This window comes from Varanus komodoensis, unplaced genomic scaffold (assembly GCF_004798865.1).
Source record: "Varanus komodoensis strain SLA01 unplaced genomic scaffold, ASM479886v1 scaffold11, whole genome shotgun sequence".
In the NCBI taxonomy this organism is placed as follows: domain Eukaryota; kingdom Metazoa; phylum Chordata; class Lepidosauria; order Squamata; family Varanidae; genus Varanus; species Varanus komodoensis.
In genome coordinates this window covers 5,185,404-5,206,389 of record NW_025335317.1, presented here as the reverse complement: position 1 = coordinate 5,206,389, position 20,986 = coordinate 5,185,404, and the positions used below count along the sequence as shown (strand labels likewise).

The following is a 20,986-nucleotide window of genomic DNA, read 5'->3' as shown; positions in this document are numbered from 1 at the left end:
CGGTTGGTGGCCAAGGGACTAGAGAACGTGCAGAAATACCAGCAATCAGGCTCATAAAGTGGAGTGGAGAATGTATACAACCTAATACAAATAGGGATGAACTAGTCATCACGTGTTTCTCAGCAATGTACATTAGTAGCACATGCATTAGCCAGATATGCATGTGGATGAAGCAATATGGAGGGAAGGAGGGAAGACTGGAAGCATCTGCTTCATATTTTAGCCACAGTTCCTCCTGACATTTGAACGCCAGAAGTCATTTTAATTTCAGATGCTAGTTTGTCCTCACTGACCATTGTTTAAACATATGGCAGCTCCCCAAATTCCAGCACGGTGGAAGCTTAGGCAATTCTCAGAGTTTAGACAGAACAGGAATCCATAATTTGCCATGACTTCTAAACCAATGCTCTGGGTTCCTGCCTCAGCCCGTATTTTGGTAATTTAAAATTACTACTAGGGCAATTTCACCTGGCTTCTTTCCAAAAGGTGACTTGTTTCCAGCTGTTTTAGGATTACCAAAATTCCAGTGCAAGATCTGCTATGAGTGCCTCACTTCATCTGGCTTTTGGGGACCAATATGGGTGCCCAAAAATGCACAGACCAGACTGATCCCCTTCCCAATTCAAAATTAAGATGCTGCCTGACAGATCGGCTGCAATTCCCATGAGGCTGCCAGGCTGGCTGAATCAAGTGCTGCCCAAACGCTTTCCTCCTCCAGCAAAGGCCCAAAGCAAACAGGCATGTCTCTGACCTTGTAACAGATATGAAGCGGGGGAAACCGAATGCTGCCTCTGAACAGGAGATAAAATACCAGTGCCAAGAAGAGAGCAAATCACAGAATGGATGGTGTGCAGTTTCAGCAAGCCAGGCTATAAAAGACTGTAGAAAGAGGTCCTAATACGAGACCATCTGTTTTATAAATCAACTCTCCACCAGCCTCTGACATGAACGCTTAGCAAGAGGAAGATCAAACTCCCCTTGCCGTGTCACCAGTGGGAAGTCCTGGACCAGAACTCTTCTTCACAAACAGCCTCTGCACTTCTGTGGAAAGTCAGAAGCCTCCCCGAGCCCAAGTAGCTTTGCTCTGCCCCTTTCAGCTAACCAGACTTCTCTTTCTTGAGGGAAAAGTAAAAGCTAAGGCAATTGCAAGAGGGGTGGGGGATGCCATTTTATTTGTAACTAAAAATTCAACCTGCTCTTTAGAAGGCCAGATACTGAAGAAGAAGCTCAAATACTTTGGCCATCTAATGAGAAGGAACAACTCATGGGAGAAGAACCTGATGCTAGAAATGATTGACAGCAAAGGAAAAAGGGGACGGCAGAGGATGAGGTGGCTGGATGGAGTCACTTGGGTGGTGGGTGTGGGCTTGGGTGGACTCTGAGGGATGGTGGAAGACAGGAGAGCCTGGAGGAATGGTGTCCATAGGGTCATGATGGGTTGGGCATGACTTTGCGACTAACAACAACAAATTCAACCACCACTCCCTGGAAGCAAAGACGAACACGCCAACTCTAACATGGAGTAGAGAACTGTTCCTACCAGCTCACTCCCTGCTGTGCTTGTTTTCTCTTTGGGAAGGGGTGCAAGAATACACAGTGCTGTGAATGGCCACATCTCCTTCGAGTCTGAAGTGCTTATGGCCTTCACAAGTTGTGCAGGCCTGCTGTGTCCCATCTACTGGATAATGCCGAAGTCTTGCTTGTGACCTGTCAGGGGCTGGATAATGTCTCCTGTTGTGCATTTCCAGGAAGGCAGAATGAACAAGAGGTTTGCCATGGTGCGGTTGAATTCATTGGTGGGGCACCAGCTGTGCAGAGCTGACATACTGTGTTAAATTGCCTGTTCTTGCAAACAGCATGTAAGGTGCCCATTTTACAGATTGGAAATTGACACAAAGATCTGGCCATTTTTCAGAGGGAATAAGCTGGTTCAGATATAACAGCAAGCCCTGGGCATCAGCTCACACTTGCACGCAGGGGAAGCTTCTAGTGGAAATAAGCCATACTTTACTTTGCCAGAACATGGAGAACAAAACAGAATCAATCCACAGTTTGGTGTCCCGGTTTGTCAGTAAACTATGCTTTGCTGCAAATCAGCACCAGAAGATTCCAGATCTGCTTCCAGGAGCAGGAAGGAACACATGAGCCTAAGGTTCAAGGCTGCTCAAGCTCCTAATGCCAAGCCAAGGTTTGCTATTACAACTGAACACTGGCGATTCCATGACAGTCACGGCACGCAATCCAACATGCCTCGCCGCTGAGCCACAGCATAAAGTCCATGTATGCAGATGCACACAGAAGGGCCCACATTCAACCCCTGGCATCTCCTACAAGAAGGGTCACAGGTGACCGTCCTGGGAGCATCCAGGCCGAGTCCTTGGAGCACTGCAGTTCACTGGAATTATACAAGAGTGGATTCGATGAGCGAGCATGGGGCAGCCTCAAGCTTCCCAGCAACCACTTCTGACACATGCTTGCACATATTCATTAGCTCTCAGCCTGGCCTATCTGCCTCTCCCATGCTGTGAATTGCACCATGGCACCAACAAATAAGAGTGTCCCAGTCCAAGCTGTTCTATACAACACCCATCCGCTCTTCCCAAAATCTCATAATCCGTCTGGGAAGCAGGACAGAGAGAGCGGGGCATGAAAAGTGCAGCCTCCGTAACCCCCCTTGCTTAACAGGCTTTGAACCCTCTGGGGCTGACCCAGACAGAGTTAATAGCATCACCAGCTGGAGGGCATGTCTGCCCATGTTCAAATGAGCAAAAATGGAGACCTATGCAAAGACAAGGCTGTGCACTGGATTTCTCCTACGGAGGATCCATCGTTTGCAAAGGACCCTTTCCATGGCTGCCCTGCAGCATTTCCTCCCCAGTGAAATCCTTCAGGATTGCCCTCTGCAGAGTTTTAGACCTTTAGTAAAAAAAACTCTGCATAGTTTTGTTCATGCTGCTCTTGGGATTCATGTGTGCTTGTATTCATCTGTGGTACTTCTGATTTGCTAATACCAATTTTGTACTTGTTGTTGGATTTATTTTGCTTCCAGGTTAGAAGCTTTATCTGTGCAGTTGCCTGAAAGAGACTGCAAAAAGATGACTCGTGAAATTTAAAAATAAAAAGTGAACAGTGCTCAGTACTGCTCTTGGGATCATGGGGGGGGGGTGGAGATAGGGCTTTTCTTCTATGCACAAGATTGGGGTTTGCACCCGCCTGTTTCAGGATCATCACCTCACCTGGGAGATTTGAAGAAAGCTGTGCTTCAAGCTATTTTTACATCCAGGAAGCATTTCCTAGCATACATACAAATCTATGGCCGTTTGCTTTTTCTCCTTCCCTTTGACAACACTAATAAACAAAGCTGCAGACAGCACAGCAGGGTGGAGAGCTTTTCCAGGCCCCTCCAGAAGCAGCTATCATGAAAAAGAGCAAAGCTCTAAAGCCCCCAGGTGTCTTTCTACATCCTCTCCTCCGTAGCCGAGGACCACGCCAGTCAGCAACAGCGCACAACGATGCTGGCTTCTAGCCATGCGGGCTCCATGAGCAACTGCATAATGCGCGTGCATGATTGCCGTGGCTTGGTGGCACTTTTGGCAAGCCACCAGAAGCCACCCGAGGTGGAGGTTAGTGCTGCTGTGCCAAAAAGCCAAACCGAGCCACAGGAGTGGCAGCATGGACACCCGATGAAGAAAGGCTTTCCATACCTTTGAGTTATCCTGTCAAACTGAGCAAAGGCAAAAGGGGGGAAAGGACTCCATGAACTCACCTACTGTGCAACAAGCCACACCTGCCAACCCCCCCCGTCTTCATTCTAACATTCCTGTGATGTGATTTTAGCAGCAGTATGATGTGCTCTTGTTTAATCCATACAGCAATCATGTAAGGGAGGCCAGGTGAGTGATAGACAGGCCTGAAGTGGGACTCATGGCTGAGACAGAAATATGAACCCGGATGTCCCTAGCTGGACATACTAGGCAGCATTGCTGCCCTACTTAAATTAAACCACAGTTCTTTGATGCACCTGAAATAGGAAGCTGTGGTTTAATGTCAGTTTACTAATTGGAATCGAACTGTGGTTTAAGATTTGGGTTAGTAATCAGATACTGAACCACAGTTCCTTATTTCCAATGCAATAAGGAACTGCTGTTTAAAACACACACACATAAAGTTGATGCAGACAGAAGGAGGGGGGCAAGAGGTACACCGGCTTGACGCTTCTTTGCATCTTCATAAAAGACAACTCACAAAAAGAGAATCCTATAGATTATGAGCATTTTATTGTTTGAACAGCTCTGGTGTCTGCTGGATGTTTTGGACTTCAAGTCCCAGCATTCCTGGCCATTGACCACACCAGCTGGGGCTGATGGAGACTTGAAGTCCAAAACATCTTGGAGGGAACCAAGCTGATTTAGGAGGTCTGATGAAGACACTAAGACAGAGCAAGGCTTCTGATGCCGGTGACCACAAGTCCACCTCAGAGGCCCATCTCTTGCACCTTAGAGAGGTTCCTCAGATATCTAAGTATTAAGAAGGAAGAGACTTGTATGGCCAGAGAACTGGGAGCTGCTAGCCCTCTGTCTCACTCCCCCTAGGGAAACCAGCTCCTGGCCTTGCAAGAAACTGAGAGATTAAGAGGTTGTGGAGAGGTTCCTTCTCTCTTGAAGAGAAACCAACAGTTCCATAAATGTTGCACCCCTCCATGAATGAGAAACTTTGGCCACTTGCTGCAAACATGGGCCTTAAGAGTTATGTTATCAAACTGATTTATTTGATGGGCAGTGTATTTTGTTTAGTGAGGTGATGCCAAGATGCTCATCTGCCTACCTCTTCACCTCTGTGGAGACTTTTCACATTTATCAAATAGAGACCCAAACAGAGGAAAAAACAAAACCTGAAAATATGAGTTTGGATATATGGAATCCACACCTTTCTCAGGATCAGATATCAGAGCCAAAAAAATCTACTGGATTAAAAACAATCCAAAGGTTGCAAATACTTCAGTATAGCTGCAATTCCAGAAAAATAATGTTAAAATCAGGGGTACATGCAAACTATCATCCTGAGCTTGCACTGAAAGAGTCAAAAGAAAAGTACGTGCTTTTGCCATTGTTTGCTTAAAGAGACAATTACTACCTGTGAGCCACCCCGAGGCTTCAGCGAATGGGGCGGCATAGAAGTCTCCTAAATAAACAAACAAACAAACAAACAAAATGCCTTGCACTCGTGTTCAACAATCATGTCACAATTGCAATTGCACTTCCTTCTTGCACACAGTTTGAGCAGGTGACGCTGGGATACAAGGAGGCATCACAAATATCCATACCCATAGAAGTGGAAGAGATATTACATTGAGACCAAAGAATCCACAGAAAGAGTTCAATGCAGAAACAAAGTAACAATATCTTACTGTAACAGTTTCCTACCCACTTTTCCCTTGGAAAAAAGAAGATCCACGTCAGTACTTACATTTTGCCTTTTATCCAGATACAGTATGGTTGATTCTGACTTACACAGCATAACCTTACAGATTTAGTTTCACTCTGACACTACTCTTAAGTAAGCATACACCGACCTGATGTTTCACAGCACCAATCTCAACTTACTTTACAATCCTTGAAGCAAACTAGTTTCCCAGATGCTTATCGGCTGCATAACTGAGCAATAATACTCATGATGTCTCTTTTAAGTTCAAGGATTAAAGACCACAAGAACTGTAAAAGAGCAGTCTCTCGAGTTTCCTTCAGTAAATATGAAAGCAAAATCTTCTTCTACAATTGGAAGCTCAGGTGACAGCAGTGGCAAGGAGCGCTTTCCTTCAGCTTCGGCTTGATCCATCAGCTGCACCCCTACCTGGAGAACGACTGCCTGGCGACAGTGACACACGCACTGGTGACTTCCCGTCTTGACTTCTGTAACGCGCTCTACGTGGGGCTACCCTTGAAGATGGTCCAGATACTTCAATTGGTGCAAAACAGAGCTGCCAGGTTGCTGATGGGGACTGGGCATTGTTCTCATATAACCCCAGTCCTCCGTCAGCTTCACTGGCTTCCCATTGAAGTCCGGGTCCAATTCAAGGTGTTGGTGATGACCTATAAAGCCCTAAATGGCTTGGGTCCTGGCTACCTGAAGGAGCGCTTACGTCCATATACGCCCGCCCGCCCCCTGAGATCTGCGGGAGAGGCCCTTCTCCAGGAACCCTCTGTGAAAGAAATTAGGAGGGTGGGTACTTGGAGGAGGGCCTTCTCTGCGGTGGCGCCCAATCTATGGAATGCGCTCCCCAGAGAAGTCCGCCTGGCGCCGTCGTTATTTGTTTTTCGGCGCCAGGCGAAGACCTTTTTATTCAAATGTCATTTTAATTGCTAATATTATTTCCTTATTTTATTCTTTGGCCAGGGCGACTTATTTTATATTGTAAATTCATTTTATATTTTCAATGCATTATATTTTAATGTTTTGTGAGCCACCCCGAGGCTTCGGCGAATGAGGCGGCATATAAATTTTCTAAATAAATAAATATAATAAATATAATAAAAGCAAAATCATCCATTGGATGCCCAATGCATTTAACAAACTTTTTAGGATAGAAAACCAAACCTAGAAAGTAAACCTCAGGTTGTACTGAGTTTTGGAGTTGCTCTATGGTATGGGGAGAGGGGTACTGGGGAAGAAGGTTGAGGAAGCTGAGAAAATCCAAATTTTCCATCAAACTCCACAGTTACAGAATGCTCTGCTTCGTAATTAAGTCAATGAAAAGCAGCTTTCATCAGGAGCAATACCTGGACTTGCACCCAAAACTTTTAAAGGCAGTATATGAAAAATGAAATACTCTAACCTGTGACCATACTTACGTTATCACCCTTTTGTGCATGGCCTTTTAAATGTACAAGCCATAAAGATGTGATTTTTCTTAGTCTTCTATTTGTAATCTATGCCATATGAACAGTTCCAAATTTTGCAGCACTGCTTTAAAGTGACCTCTGTCTCCCTACACCCCAGCCTTCATACACCCCAAACCCAGAGAAAGACAGCATCAACCCAATTCATGCAACCAGTCTGAAAGTCACACGTGCTCTTTTGCAAGATCTTGCTTTCAATGTGCCTTTTGTTTGATGACGGGTGTTTCAACATCCTCGACTTGAACAGAAAAAGGTCAGCCCAAGTCTTCTGGCATTCATAAACCTGAATCAGGTCCTGCCAAAGAAAGATTGATGTGGTAGTAAATTTGCCTTGATCAAAAGAAGGGGGGAGGGGAGGGGGAGAGAGAGAGAGAAGTTGGAGGTAGAAACCAACTCTGCAAAATGAATCCCATTTTTTTCCTTAAAGGGAGACAGACAATTGGTCTTAGGTGCACACAAAGTAACTCACCCCCTTTCCCAAGCCTCCGTGTACGCACACCCCAGATATTCCTGACTTTTATTGCACACCACCCTTGTAAACAAGTCTACCAAAGTGGAATAACCCACTTAAACAAACAACAACACCTAACACACACACAAACACACATGTGTTAATCACTTGTAACTTAAAAGACAACCTGGCAGGACTAAGGAGCTTTCATCTCCCAGCTCCTAATTCCATGTTTTCATAATACAAACAAGTAGAAACTTTTATCCTGCACAACTTTACACTTTTAAAAGTACACTTACCGGCCCACCTGTCTAAACAACCCTGGGTTAGTCACTTGTGGCCCAAGAAGAAAGAGAATCAACTTTTGTCAGACTTCCCTGTCAGGCTTGCTTACCCAAAGCAGCTGGGCAAAATGCCTGCTTATAAGCCCAGCTTACAGTGTGTATGGTTGCTGGAGAATAAGCCAAGTCAGTAGTCCATATTTTTGTTTTGTCTCTTTGCTTGAGTCTCAAGGCAGAGCCCAACATTTCCTTTCTTCTACACATCCGTAAAACCACGAGGGGAGAAAAGTTAGCATTTACAGGTGCCAAAGAAAGGCCAAGTAATGGTAATTTCTTGCTAATCTAGCGAGACTCCAGCAGAACACCCTCTCAAACCTTGGTCCAGTGCAGACCCTTTCATAAGCTAACCGCACACCGGGTCACTGTTACCCCTGTAATTCTCTCCTGTAGCCACCTCTCCTCCTCCTCTGTTATATGAAAGATAATCATTAGATCTTTGTGGAGGCCATTCCATCATTAACCTTCCCAATTTCTAAGACCAGATCCCACCTTGCTGTCTCAAGATGAGTCCAGGGATGTGCAAAGCTCCCTTAGAAAAACTCTGCCTCACCAAGGCAGCCAAGAGTCCCACTCTGCACAGGCTTTTGCCCTGGAGAATTTTATAAGCCCCAAGAAACACAGCTTGAGTCAGTTTCCAAGCAGCCGCCTCCTCTTTGAAAGGAAACCCAGTTAGGTAGCACCCCAAGACTTCACCCAGGCATTCATCCATTCCTGCTCTCTTACTGTCTCTTGGAAACCTTTGAGGGAGTATTTGTTCAAGCTGCCAAGTTAAATCCTCCACTCTCATGTCAATGCTTGGAGGGGAGGGGGAAGGAGCAAGTGCTCAGCATCACTTGGGCTGGCTGAAGCAGAGGGAACACGCAGTATCCCCTTGCCCCGGAGAATCATGGAGCCCCTTGCACATCAGGGACTGAACCCCACAAATATACAGTGTAAAGCAACCCCCCCCCCCCACACACACATCCTAGCAGACCAAGGTGATCAAGGGGGGTGGGGGCTTAAACTGGCTACTGTCTCAACTCCCCCATGTAACTGTAGAGGTGCAAGATTTTCCAGCCACACAGGGTGAAGATCCACAACCGCACAAAAACATCCATGCGTGCGTGTGTGTGTGTGTGTGTGGGGGGGGGGGTCAGATCTGGCACGATCCCCTCTTCCAGATTGTTTTATCCAGTTCATGCTTCTTGCAGCTGGGAGGGCTGCAAAAGGCAACAGGGCAATTCAGAAGTTCTTCCTCTCACCAAAAGAGTTTAAAAAGAGCAGGAAAAGTTAGCAACGAAATTAAAAGCTTCACACGTGCGCTCAACGTACACACATCCAGAAGTTTGCAGGGCAAGAGCAAAAAACGGGCGACGGAACTCCGTTTCGCGCCCCCCCCTTTTATTTCTTTTTTTAAAGTCAGCCCAGGAGACCTTCTCGAAAAGAACATGGCAGGAAATCAAAGGCTAAATTCAGAGAGCTCCTATTTTTAATGTTTACATTCCGCAAGTGCCTTTTAACTGCCATTTTGCTTTTATTTTTTTAATTGCAGCCAGCTCGTCCCCCGTGGAAAGGGCTCCCTCCCCCCGCCCGGACTTCACAATGGCAAGAAAGCGAGCGCCGGGCTCCCTTTTCTCCGTCCGCCCGCTGCCCCCACCCGAGCGGGCTTCCTGGGCAGATGTACGGGGGCTGGAGCGCGTGCGGCGGGGAGAGAGCAGACAGAGAAAGAGGAGCAAGCCTTCCTCCAAATCCCGGCTGGCCTTTAGAATCCAGACACAAGGAATTCACGCTCGGGCAGGCTTCCCAGCGCCCGGAAAGCGCGGCCAGCCCCCTCCCTCCGGCCCTCCGCATCTCCCCTGGTCCCCCCCACCCTGGCAAGCCCTCCCCACGATCGATCGACCGGGTCCTCGTCGGGAGAATCTTAAAGGAATCGCCTTTTTGAAGCCAGTCAGCCAAAGTAAAAGCCGGCCAGGAGGGGGAGAAGGAGGGGAGAAGAGGAGAGAGGCGCGGGGGGGGGGGCACACACCAAACGAGAGCCCCAACCAGAAGCACTCCGGATTATTTTTAAACATCCTTTGTTTTTATCGCGCAGGATCCCTTCTCCCCCCGCGTCCGCCCCGAGTCAAGCGTGCCCAAATAGCAACATTGTTTCGGCTCTCCAAACTTCAAGACACACAAAGACACCTTCGCGGATTAAAAAAGGGGCCTCTGGCTTCTCTTGGGCACTCCCCCCCCCCCCACCCCGAGCATGCCCACCTCCTCTGGATTTTGTTTTTTCCAGCGATCCCTGGGAAAGGTCTGTCTCGTTCGCTTCTGAAGCCCCTCCGCTCGTTCGCCTTGCAAGAGCGCAAAGGCGAAACAGGGCTTCAGCAAACGGGATTAATCCCCCCCCCCGCTTTCTGCCTTTCCCCGGGATCTCCCGGTTTTGCCTCCCCTGCTCCGTGAGCCCCCACATGTTATCCTAGAAGCACAACCTGCCCCTTTAAGAAGTCCGCACACTGTTTTCCTGAGTCCCCTCCATTCCCAGTCTCCAGCACCGAAGCTAAAACATTTTTCTATCTCCCCCTGGATGCGTCTCCACGATCCATTTTCCGATCGAGCTTTGCTCCCATTGTTTCTAAGTCCCCGGTCGGAGCCCCAAACCCCAAGGAGAGATGTGAATGAACTGAAAGACGAAACTTACCTACGGATTAGGGGAGGGGGGGAAGGAACAAGGCTTGCAAGCGGGGAAATTTCATAGGGAAGAAAGAAGATCATGCGAAATATTCCCTCTTTCCGGTCGATTTGTAGGTCTGCTTCTGGCGGCTTTTAAATTTTAGGTCTTTAAAAAAATCTCTCCTTTCTTGCCAAAGGAAAAAAAAATCTCTCTCAGTGAAAAGAGCTCAGTGTTGGTGGGAGAATAAGTGAATCAACTACCAGAGAGCAGAGCAAGTTGAAGTGTCAAATTACATTGGCTATTTTATTACCAAAGGGCCCTGCTTCTGGCTGTTGGCAAAATCTGTCCTAGATTTCTATCTGAAAGGGAGCTGTCTCTCCTACAAGGATGCTTCCCTCTCTGTGTGTGTCTCTCTTTTTTCCCTGCCACCCCACCTTCTGACCACCTAAAGTTAAAATCTTTAAGAGCCAAGTTGAACAACGCAAATAATTGTCTTTCAATATTCCCCCCTCCCCTCCCTCCCTCCCCTCCCTCCCACCACCCGCATCAAAGGGAAGAACTTCCTGTCTGGAGAAGCGCAAATCGTGGCTCGATTGTACATAAAAATTAACCGCGGCAGGGGGAGGGCGACACACACATCCTTCGCGCCCCCCCCCTCCCCGCGCACTCGCTCCCCTGTGCAAAACGGTGCACTTCGAAAGTGGGCGATGCGTCCCCTTGGGCAGGAATTGTCAAGGTATTGTTTGCTTCGCTCTCTATGAATGGAGGTTAGCTCGCCCGAGCGCTGGCAACCTGGGGTGCTTGGCTACGTTCCTTCGCAATCTGGGTGATTTCTTTCATGGCTAGCGAACCAGTGGCTCCCACACAGCCGCGCCGCGCAGCCCCATGCGCTTTGCGCGGATGCCTGGGTGGCCCGATCCTGCTTCCTCGGATCGCCCGGCGGCCGGATCCTGTGTACTCGGCGGCGAATTCCCCTGAGGTTTAATGGGACTTACTCGCAGGTAAGCGGTACCGCCAATCCGCCTGTCGCATTTGCACTGCGAGCAAGCCCCATGGCCACAGCGGGACTTCCTGGTGGGTCAGCGCCAAGAGAAGCGGGCAGCGTCGGTCTGGCCGCAGGGAGGCCAGGAGAAGAAAGAGCGCGACGGGGAAGGCTGCGGCTCCCCCCGCCATCACTCAACCCCGCCCGAGAGGGAGGCGAGGGTGCCCATAACCCTATTCAACACTCCCGCGCGCCCCGAGAGGAGGGCTGCGAAAAGAAAGAAGGGGGCAGGCTGCATGCTTTCCGTAGCAGAGGTCCAGGGGAGGGCGGCGACGTTAATTGAAAAGAGTTTTCCAGAGGCCTCACAACACCCCCCCCCGCAATAAAAAGGGATCCCTCTCCTCGGAGGCGATAGAGGGGCGGGCGCAACCTGCCTCCTTTTCTGTGCCTTTCCACGCGCAGCCACAGCCTCCCTGGAGCTCGCGGTGGGATCTCCCCGCCGCTCCTGCGCCGCTTCTCTTCCCTCCCCCGCGTTTTAAACGGATTTTTGGCGCCAGCCCCTCTGCGAGAGCGTGGCAGCCCGCCGCTTGCTCGGAAGCAAGACCCCCGCCGGAGGGGGCTCCGCCGCCTCCCCGGCCCCGTCCGGGCGCCGGGGCCGCGCGCAGCTGCAGGGAGGCCCGAGACCACCGGGGGTTGTCCTGCTGCCAAAGTGGCGCGCCCCGGATGGAGAGAAAAGCGCCGCGGCGGGGAATTCATCGGCGGAACACCGGGGAATCCGCTCGGCTCCCCAGTGTTCGCGCGGGGAAGCACAGGGAAGCCGGTCCTCGGCAAGTCCTGCGGCCCTCCCTCTTGCCATCCCACTGCCCACCCCAATATTTCCCGGGCAATCAAGCTTTTATGACGTGCTGTTAGAGGAGCATCAGACATTCATCGCCGCTGCTTCCAGCGGGGCTTGTTAGATTATGCAATTGGAGATAAGCAATTTAAAGAGCGCCCTGCGCGTTTGCTCCTCCCCGTTCCTCATTTAGTTGCCACTGGAGGAAGAAAAATCGATTTCGAACCCTTTAAACACTCTCTCTCTCTCTCTCTCTCTCTCTCTCTCTCTCTCTCTAAATCAGCCGCCCCGCTTCACGCAGCCACCACGCCGAGCCTACTCGGAAGTAGGTGGCAGAGCGTGGGCTCACTCCCAGGTTGAAGGAATGGCAGCCCAAGGCTGCGGCGACGTTGGCGAAGGGGAGGAAGCCCAGTGGGGCGCTGCGGCGCTTGCCATCCATGTAAACCCACAAAAGGTCCGGTGCTACAGCTGCGCCGTGAATGCGAAGCGGGCACGTGTTGGTGAAGCTGGATTGTTTAGCTCGCAAGAGAAAGGAGAAGGAGACCGACGCCTTGGCGAGGCGCTTTGCATTTTCGCGCACGCAGAGAACTATTTGAGGGTTATTTTCCTCTTTCTTTGGCGAAAGCGAGGGGAAAGTGTGACCAGAACCCCGCGTTCTCCCCCAGGAAGCAGACTTGAACCGAATCGTGTAACTTCGTCGCCTCGCTCTTGCTCGATCCTCCAAAATTAATGTATGAGATTAGTGTGTGTGTGTGTGTGATGCTCTCCAAAACAGAGGGCGCCTGTTGATTTTTTGACAATTACTTTCGGGACGCCACCCACAACTCGCTCAAGCATAGCTCCTTCGATGCGCAGCACGACCCTCCGTTTCCTTGGGAGTGCCTTGCTTGGGAGTCAAATCCATGGCACTCAGCGGAGCTTCCGAGGAAACATGCATAGGATTGGGTTGCATATCGGGTTAAGTCCGCGATCCACAATCCCGAGAGATCCTTGTTTAGCTCGCAATATGGCCAGCTAGAACAGGAACCCCGTTGATCATATGCAGCGTAGGTGAATTTGCTTCAGGTAAGATCCTACACACGTTTGGACAGGAGAAGTCCTACAACTCCCAGGATTCCCCTGGCTGACTGGGCAATGCTGGGAATTATAGGACTTCTTTCGAGCTGCGAGCTGCTGAAATGCAAGTACTTCGGCGTTATCCACCTCCCCGCCCGCTTCCCTCCCTGTTCACGTACCCTAACCTCATTAGGACAGAGCTGCTTCTCTTCCTAGCGCGCCCTAATCCTGAATTTCAAAGACCCACGCCAGTCTTTCTGCCTCCGCTTGGCTTTCGTGTGTCTGCCTGAAAAGCCTCGTCCGGGGGGAGGAGCGGGGGGGTCCCGGGGGCACTTGCACGGCCAGTGGCTGAGCTGGGGCGGAGCATAACCTTTGCCCGCAAGTGGAAATATTCACCAGCAGCCCTGTACTCCGGAAGTCCCCTCAAAAGACCCCCTCGCCGAGTTCACTTTTACCCTGCACAAAATATGCACGGAAGGGGTGCATTTTTACCCTGAGGGGCGCTGGCAAACCTCCAAGGAGGCGCCTCCTGTCTTCCCAGCCGCGATTCCTTCCCTCAGCCTCCGCACCCAGTCAGCATGCCCAGCAAGGGCGCGCAGGATCGGCCTGCGCGGAGCGCGCGGGAGCCGCCCTCTCTGCCCGGCGCGGGGCCCTGCGGGAAGGGCAGGTGCCCGCTTCCCCGGGGCCAGAGCAGGGCGCCCCGGGCCGATCCAGGCGCCGCGCGCGGCTCCGGCGTCCGCGTTTTGCAGGCAGCCGCCGTGTCAGATGGATAGCTCTGAATAACAAAGACAAGTTTGAGAGCAGCCGCAGCCGCAGCAGCAGCAGCAGCAGAGGCAGCAGCAGCGCTGGCGGAGTGACGTCAGGGAACAATGCCTGTGCCAACAGCTTTCCCTCTCCGACACACACACGCATGCACACACACACACACACAGGCACGCGCGCGCGCGCGCACACGCACGCACGCAAGCTCCTCCTCGGTCACACAAACAGGACAGCGCGCTCCGAGAGGCAGCTGCTTAAAGCGACACCGGCCCTGGACGCGCCGCGCGCCCCCCAGAAGCGCGCTCTTCTCCGTGGCGAGCGCCCCCCTCGCCGCCGCCTTGGCGCTCGGCCGGCCCCCCTCGCTGGAGGACGGCGCGCCCCTGGCTGCCGCGAATGGAGGGCGTCGGAAAGGGGGCACGGCTGGGGTCCTCCCCGCTGATCGATTTGCAGCAAAGCGGGGTTGTATATTCCATCTTTGCTCTGATTTTATCGGTGCAATTTTTAGAGGCCTGGTGGAGAGACTGGAGGAGTAGTAATTAATTAATACTCTTAATGCTGGATAGCATTAATTAACAGTATTAATGCTGGATTAATATTAATACGGTATGGATGAAAGCCATCATTAATATATTAAGTGATTGTTTCAGTGTTAGAAGCTTGAAGCGGAAGAATTCAGCAGTTCCTTCAGACAAATATCTGTGGGCAGGTCACACTGATAATTAATTGGAAAGGTGGGACCAGAGTGTATTCAATACATTTTCCCTCCGAGGTGCAGAGGCCTGTGGTTGGTCTCCACACCCCCCTTGAGTATCTGTTCCTGCCGAAAGACTTCACTAGCTCTGGGCCAGAGAAGTTGGGCTTTTATCCTTCCGGCCATCCCTCCCTGATCCGTCTGGGGGGCTGGGTGACGGGGGCTCATCTCAGAACCCTCTGCTCTGAATGAGTCCTGCCATTTTGCTCTTCATTATGCATCACTCTGCAGTGCCAGGGCGCATCCGGCACCTGGAGAAGCGACCAGCCAAGACTCTTGTTGGGTGAAGGAGCAACACATGCACAGAACCCTCCAAGCACCACCCAAGTTCCCGGTTTGGTGCAGGGGTTGTCGTCTGCTCCCAGCTGTTACCTGTGTTCCGAGGTAGTGTCTGGGATCTCTCTCTTCCAGAGGATGGGAGTTTGTGGGAGGGGGCCCCCCACAGGCTGGATGAGGCCTGTGGACCAAAGGTCCTCACCCTTGTTTTAGACATTAGTTTTGACACAGTCCTACTTCAGCTCAGTGCCTCTATCGCGTGCCGTTTTCTCAGGGTTAGATCCAACTTAGAGTGGATCCACTGAAATGAATCTTAAATTAGTCATGACTAATTGAAATCCCATTTCCTTCACTGAGCCTATTCTAAGTAGGACAAACATTGGACACAGCTTCCCGCTCTGCAACCCCCCACCAGTCTTCCCCATGTGTGCCAGTCGCATGCCACCTGCTTTGCCTTAAATAGCCTGACGGCCCAGGTCGCCATGTTGTCCAGACCCACACAGGGGTGTGGGAGTGGACAGTTTTAGTCACCTGCCCAGCTCTCTTTCTCTTCCTTGCAAACCATGTAGCTGTTCTTGAGTGCTCTGAGGGTGTTGTTGTTTCAGAACTCTTCCCTCCTGTTGGCTCCGTTTGGCCTCAAATTTCTCCTCCGAACTGGCAGGCCAGTGATATAGCTCCCTAGTTCTTCCTTCAAGTGTCATTCATCTCTACCCCTTCCTTAGTCTCCTTGCTTCTTGGCTCCCTGTCCCTTAACTTCCCTACTTCCTAGGATTCTTCATGAATTTTCAATTCCAACCAAATTGGCGGTCACCTTAGACCTGGGTACCAGCACATGGCCAATTCTGGCAGCTGTCATGGCTACTCCACCCTCGCTGGGGGCCCATGACTGATACCTGGCCTGCGTTTCCATTTTTTTCTGGAAGGTTGAAGTCAATGTCTAATCTAGCAAACATGCACACACGCGCATGCGTACGCACATGCACACACATACACCCTAAGGCTGTGGAGACAGCACAAGCAATCATTGCACATAACTGCAGCTGCTAAGGTCTATTTTCAGTTCTTACTAACATATTGTTGGACAGTTATATCTTCTTAATATGACTGGATTCAGACAACATGACCAGTCATAGTGGTTTTTTAAGTTGTCTGAATCCAATCATGGCATTTCACTATGATAAGTCTGGTCTTTAGAAACAATGATAAGAAACAATGGTTTATTCTATTGTTTCTGTATCATAGCTTGTTGTGTTGTCTGAACCCAGGATCATGATCTCCATGATCCTGGTATGCAACTACCACAGAGTCCTCTGGAAAGAGTGGCAACTGCCAGGAGCCGCTCTGGCCATCCATCTATATGTGGGCCAATAAGGAAGAAGCAGGCAACATAGGCAGAAAATGATGCACCTTGGGATTGAATCTTAGTCATAGTGGCTGATGGGATACACATCAACAGTGGGAGGACTTAGCAGGGACGATGGAAACCATGATAACATAGAGACTACTTGATCTTCTGCCAAGTAGACAATGGTAAGAGACTGGACTCTGGTAAGCATGAAGAGCTGCTTGATGTGTTGTCTGAATGCAGCCTATATCTTTACCCAAAAGGCATACTGCCTGCTTATCACTGGTTGCCACCCTGGAACTGTCTCACTAAGTCCTGATGTCACTCTGATGCGTCGTGGGCAATGGATGGTGCCACTGCCAGGACCTAGCGAAGTTGGAGGGTGTCCTTAGCAGGCAGCTTGCCACTAGTTGTCCCCCGCACCGCTCAAACCCAGACTGGAGCTGCTGCACAATTTGCCATCACACTCGATCAGTTGATTCATGTCGGGCTTGGCTTCAACACTGCAAGCACGACACAACTGAGAATATACGCGGGTGACCCACGATCGCTACTTATTTGCAAGATGCCTCAGACACCTCTTGTGAGCTAAAATGCAGGATACAAATGAGTAAACGACCTAGCAGGGACTTTCTGGCTTCTGTTCTCAGCCCATTCTCTTTAGCACTTACCAGGGTCGAAGAAGCATTACCCTGTTCTGAATGCAGAAGATGAAACCCTGCTTCTGAAAAGCAGATCCTGGTCTTACTGTGGTTTTGGCTTTGATGAACTTAGATGGCTTAGATGAGCTCTCAGTTGATATGTCGGCTTCATTGGCAGAACTTTAAATAGAATCCTGAAAGCAGTGGGCTGTTAAGGATGCAAAGTTCTCAAGTGCTCCCAACGCAAATGCTGGCTTCCTGAGAAAGCGTGAATGACAACAGAGCCAGGTTCAGTCTGCTGGGTGGATGCTTGAACAGAAGCTGTTTGCATAACTGGTATCCACATGCACCTGGTGGGCCCAAGCGAGGAAGGGGCCCATTCTAGGACTCGTGGCTGCAAGCCCCACCTGCCTGGAGCTGGCCTTGGTACTTGTGTCAGAGTAGCTTGCACCAGTTCACGGGAAAGGACAGGTGTGCTTCTTCCCCCCATCTCTCTTATCAAGGGCGGTGGCCTAACATCGCGTAAGGGTCTGTTTCCCAGGTGCTGGTTGCTGTACTAGATTACTCTATACCCGCCATGTTCTTCATGCATCTTTCTTTCTTTCTTTCTTTCTTTCTTTCTTTCTTTCTTTCTTTCTCTCTCTCTCTCTCTCTCTCTCTCTCTCTCTCTCTCTCTCTCTCTTTCTTTCTTTCTTTCTTTCTTTCTTTCTTTTACTGGGGGTATTTATAACCCATCCATTATGGTTGATCTCTGGACAGCTTGCAATATAAAGCAGCCTAATAAATACATCATAATACCACACGACTGACCAAGGTGGTGATTGTCTTTTGTGCTTAAAGATGTAGTAGGGAAAAAAAGAATTGTTCTGCAATATATTTCTACAACTCCAACTATCTTTCCACAGCTGCCTTACACAGATGTGGCTTGCTAGGCCTGTGCCCCATCCATGCAGTTCATGAGGGCCCACAGCCATCCAGAAAGGCTTTTGAGGGGACGCAAATGACTGGCAGGTGGAGGGATGCAAAGCTTCTTCTAACAGTTCTAAATGTGCCTCTTTAGAGCGAAAACCGTCCTACAGCTCCCAGTATTCCCAGTATTCCCCACCTGGGAACTGTAGGATCTCTTTCTATCTAAACATGCACAGGATTGCAACCTTAGGGAATTTTTCCAAGCCGTGGTATCGAGTAGAAGTTGGACCCACTCAAGAGTGTCTGCTTTTAAGTGAGTGCAGGGACGGAGCTAAGTCCCGGCGGATGCTGAGGCTGGCAACTCAAAGCAACGTAATTTTAACGAGGCCTCCTCCGAAAGGGGTGTGGGTGCAGGGGAAGGGACAGTGCTGTAAGAGGAAAATGTTCCTGCAAGCAGGGACAGTGAAGAGTGTATTAAAAGAGAAGAAAGCCTTTAATATTTGTCGATTGTTTTGTTTCTATTAAACCTTTCGGCTTGCAACAACACTGTCAGTCATTGTCACCAGCACCTTGGTGACACAACTTTGGAGAAAACGGAGGCCTTGGGGTTGGACTAGGCAAGCAGCTGGTCTTATTTACAGAAACAGGCCTCCCATTAGACAGATGGAACAAGGAAACCTGGTTGCAAAGTCACAATTAGCAGCCTGGTTTATAGGGCACAGTTCTTCTATCAGCCAGCCCACCACGCGCACTGGAAGAAACTATTTTTTTCCAATATCAGCAGTATGCACAAAATAGGATCATTTTACCATCTATGGCAGATGGTAAGTAGTTTTCCCCCGATATAATTGGTTTGCTATGGCAAATGCAAATGGCATTGTGTGCCATATTAGCATTTTCAGAGTATGTGTGCTGTACCGTAACTTTACAAGGCGATTATTTAACAAGCATGGTGCTTAGCAACAAGTTCCTGTCTGAAAACAAAACTGATCCTGTAGCTCCCCATTTCTTCAACTCACCACATTAAGAAGCCCTTTGTTGATCAGCAGGCAGGCAAAGTATCCAGCTTCCAGGGTACACGGCCTCCAATGAGAAGGATAGATGCAATTATTAGTCTGGATTAATTAATCTGGAGTAACCATCAGAGCTTGATTCTCTTCTCGCATCAGTAGCATGGCCCTCTTCAGAGTTCTTCAAACAGGATTGTAGGCACAGTGAATTCTGTGATGGTACCTCACCCACAGTGCACTGTTTAAAGGATTGCTTTTAGAACAGCAGGTCAGCAATGGTAGAGAGATGGCAGAGCAGTACACCCTGTTGAGATGCTTAAATGCTAGGTAAGGGGGAAATATTTATATTTTCCTTACAAGTACAGTTCTTAAGAATACAAATGCAGGAAACTGGTTAATTGCAGTGTCAATCATTTAAGTATTTTGGGTGATTTGTCATCTGTCTTTTGAACCAGTTCATGGTTCACTGATTTCATTTAAATCAATTTGCATTTTAAGAATACCTCGATATGAATGCTATTCTTGAGATATTTGATGAAGTGTGGGTTAACTTACAATTCAACAAACGAATGCTATCACTCATAGTTAGAAGTTTTAATTTTTTTAAAACTCCCTATTGCAGTAACATTTGCAGGCTGTTAACCTCAAAAATTCCTGAAGCCTCAGGCACATTGGCTGCAATGTGTTAATAATTCTGCAACTTATTAGAATTATTCCTCCATTAATAAATCAGACCGCGGAGGATACAATACGGCTATCGATCTCTCTTGCAGGCAGATCCTCAGAAACAACAGTGTGCAAAACTGCTGTTCAGGAATCTGGAGCCTCTGTTAGCTGGGTCCTTTCTACAGGCGAAGCAGTATCTCCTAGGCCATCCATTCTGTGCGCTTCCCCAAGACAGGTCCTCAAGCTGCCTCTGCCTCAGTTCCCTTGCTTGCAGTCTGCTCCTAGGGAAGGAGAAGAGCCCCTCCCGCACCCCGAAGCATAAAGGAAAAACGTTAGCACTTAGCCTGAATGCTGTGACCCTTTTCGTATTGCTTTCTTGGATGTTTTCATTTGTTGTGTTTTAATATGTTTTAATGTGTTTTATTCTGTTTACTATGTTTTATGTACTGTAAGCTGCCTAGGAAGGCCTTGGCAGTTATAGGTGGCCTATAAATGCATGTGTAAATAAACAAAGGGGAAGGTGGCACTGGGAACATCTGCATCACCATTGCAATGAAGCAACACTGCTTGCCTGCATTGCGATGGTGGCCTCTCAGGGAAGAGAAGATCTCTACTGACCTTGGCAGGCCAGTTCTACATGATGTAGGATTAAACCTTGAGTCAGGGTGGGAAAACTGGCTCTCCAGATGTTGGACACTAATTTCCATCCATCCAACCAGCATAGCTGAGACTCGGGGATCATGGGAGGCATAATCCAACAACCTCCAGAGAGCCACAAGTTCGCAACCTCTGTCTCAGTTGATTAATTTCAGACTAAACTAGGTGGTTTCTCAGAGCTCGTAACCTTGTGACTGCAGTCCAGTTATTTATAGATGCATCATGTTTGATTCCGGTTTTCCAGCAATGTTTTTTGAAAGGCCCCAGTTCTGCAGAGACAGCACTATCACACCAGCCAGCTCTTGCAGGAGTATGGCGGTCTCTTCCCTTTTTATACTTCGTTGCCCTTCTTTTGAGATGAATATAAACCCCAATAATTTTACCCAGCAGTCCAGAGATTAAAAAGATGGATACTGTTTAGTCAACGTGAGCCATAAATCACTGCCTTCAATGCCCATTATTAAAGTGTGGGATGAATAAACCCAGTCTTCTTAAGTAAGTGATGATGACACTCTACCCATGCAGTCATTTCATTATAATAACACAGATGATATGCCATTAGCATCTCACCTTAATAGCATATTAATTTGCAATTAATTTTCTTTTTTTATTGAACAATCAACTTGCTAACGAGTCACAAGTTTAAGTGAATGGCTCAACAGTTTTGCAGAGACAAGAACTGGGGGTCTACATGTTGGATCACTAAATGATGGTTTTTTAGAAGGGTATTGGGCCAATTCAGAAATTGACTTTCAAAAATCAAGGTATTAAAT

At 49.0% G+C, this 20,986-nt stretch overlaps 1 protein-coding gene across 7 annotated transcripts in view; it reads right to left on the bottom strand.

The window, feature by feature from the left end:
• The window catches only part of ZMIZ1 (zinc finger MIZ-type containing 1), a 394,693-nt gene extending 383,916 nt beyond the window's left edge, over positions 1–10,777 (bottom strand). For 4 of the 7 annotated variants that reach the window (XM_044420293.1, XM_044420290.1, XM_044420297.1 and 1 more), the window contains exon 1: positions 6,849–8,536. The gene's annotated coding sequence lies outside the window, so the exon portion shown is untranslated. Of the gene's footprint in view, positions 1–6,848; positions 8,538–10,350 lie in introns of those variants that run through there. The other 3 variants (XM_044420292.1, XM_044420291.1, XM_044420296.1) reach the window with 3 other exon arrangements.
• Between the last annotated feature and the right edge of the window lie 10,209 nt (positions 10,778–20,986).